The 2,130-nt window shown below is 45.1% G+C and overlaps 1 non-coding gene across 1 annotated transcript; it reads right to left on the bottom strand.

The window, feature by feature from the left end:
• Window positions 1-1,413: 1,413 nt before the first annotated feature.
• Trnat-ugu lies at window positions 1,414-1,487 on the bottom strand. Its single transcript has one exon. It is a non-coding gene; the product is annotated as a tRNA-Thr (tRNA).
• Between the last annotated feature and the right edge of the window lie 643 nt (window positions 1,488-2,130).

Below are 2,130 nucleotides of genomic sequence, written 5' to 3'. Positions count from 1 at the left end.
ATGATTATAACACTCTATATTGACAGATTAATTAATTTTTGTGTGTACATAAAAGAGTCTACCCCACGACACAAGTTTGTATATGAGTAACTTATAAGATAGGTGAAGGCACGCTATCTTTCTGAAGAATTCATATATTCACTAACACTGTAAAAACTATTACTGATTAACATTCTTTTGAGTTCACTTTTAAAACTGCTCAGCTGCTGAATCCTTTTTATTTTTAAGGGAAGAACACTATAGAGAATTTTTGGGTGGTGTATTGCACTCTTGTTGTAATGGGCTTTCTTATGCACGTCTCTGTGAAATTCATTACTCTGTCGTGTTGTATAGTCATGGAACTCACTGTTTAAAGAAGAAAACTGGGGGTGAGACTTCAGGAAGCATATACTTTCATAGATGTAAATGGATGAAAGAGTCATGATTTTATATTCCTTGAAAATTGACGTCAACAAGTGTATGGGCCTGAAGATGACGTTGTTACAACGTTGAAACTAGTTGCCAAAATAAAATCGACACCTTAAATACAGCTGGAGGAATTTCTTCATTTTTAATGTAAATTTAAACCAGCTGACGTCCCACTATCCTCCATTTCAACTATGGATGTACGAAGAGAAAATAGAGGCTATCCGCCAGCTGCACCGGTCGGCCATATGCAAGGACTTACGACGCTACAAGAGGCATACTGAACTTTTATAGGCAGCATCTGCCACATGCAGCTGAAGTTCAAGAGCCGCTGACAGCTGCGCTGGCGAGTCCGAAGACTAAGAGCAATTCGACAACTTCCTGGATGGACGACACGATCGCGGCATTTGAGAAAACAAAATAAGCGATAGCAGATGCGGCATTGTTGGCACATCCCCAGCCGAATGCACTGTTGGTTGTTTTTGTAGAAGCGAGCCAGACAGCGATAGGTGGCGTGCTTCAATGACGCATTGATGAGGCCTGGCAGCCGCTACCTTTCTTCTCTAAAAAGCTGACCACCTCACAAAAGAGATGGGGCGCGTACGACCGCGAACTGCTGGCGGTGTATGAGGCTGTCAAATACTTTCGTCCTCACGTCGAGGCTCACGCCTTCACAGTATTTACGAACCACATGCCGCTGACATTCGCCTTCTGGGAAAATAATCTGAACTGCTCGTCGAGGCAACTCAATCAACTGCTGTGTGTTACCCAATTCACCACGGTCATTCAACACATTTCCAGGATCGACAACATCGTGGTGGACTGTCTTTCTCACTTTGGCGGCACCTCTACACTGTACTACGCAGCACTTGCAGGAGCATAGAGGTCAGGCGAAGAGCTGGAAGACCTGTTACAAGATACAAGGACTTAAACGAAATGATAATAAAATCGACACTCTAACTGCAAACAGGCGTTGATATACATCATTGGGGACATGCTGAAAATGTGTTCCCCAACCGGGACTTGAACCCGGGATCTCCTGCTTACATGGCAGGTGCTCTATCCATCTGAGCCACCGAGGGCACAGGGGATAGTGTGTCTGCAGAGACTTATCCCTTGCACGCTACCCATGAGACCCACATTCCCAATATGTCCACACCACTACATTCGTAGGGCACCTAATAGATATTTTCCCATCACATACATTACTCATGGCATCCATTAGGCACACTACGAATGTTGTGGTGTCGACATGTTGGGAATGTGGATCTCATGGGAAGCGTGCAAGGGATAAGTCCCTGCAGGCGCACTATCCTCTGTGCCCTCAGTGGCTCAGATGGATAGAGCGCCTGCAATGTAAGCATGAGATCCCCAGTTCGAGTCCTGGTCAGGGCACACATTTTCAACATGTCCCCAATGATGTATGTCAACACCTGTTTGCAGCTAGGGTGTCGATTTAATTATCATTTCATTCTAGAGAAGCTGCACAGTCATCTATGGTATCTGTTCTTTCAGGAACAGATACTACCTTCATATATACAAGGACTTCATTGCAACTACAACCTGTGTGTGTGTGTTTGAGGTTTATGGGCGCTAAACAGCGTGGTCATCAGCGCCCAAACTACAACCTGTAGACATTCCTGGCACCAGTGTACAGCTGTACTGCCATGTGTCCACAGCCAAGCCACATACCTACCTCTGACGGCAAGGATTCGAATCCCTACG

The sequence above is a fragment of the Schistocerca americana genome, chromosome 6 (assembly GCF_021461395.2).
Source record: "Schistocerca americana isolate TAMUIC-IGC-003095 chromosome 6, iqSchAmer2.1, whole genome shotgun sequence".
NCBI classification, from domain to species: domain Eukaryota; kingdom Metazoa; phylum Arthropoda; class Insecta; order Orthoptera; family Acrididae; genus Schistocerca; species Schistocerca americana.
The sequence above is the reverse complement of the archived record's forward strand: the minus strand, read 5'-3'. Positions and strand labels throughout refer to the sequence as shown.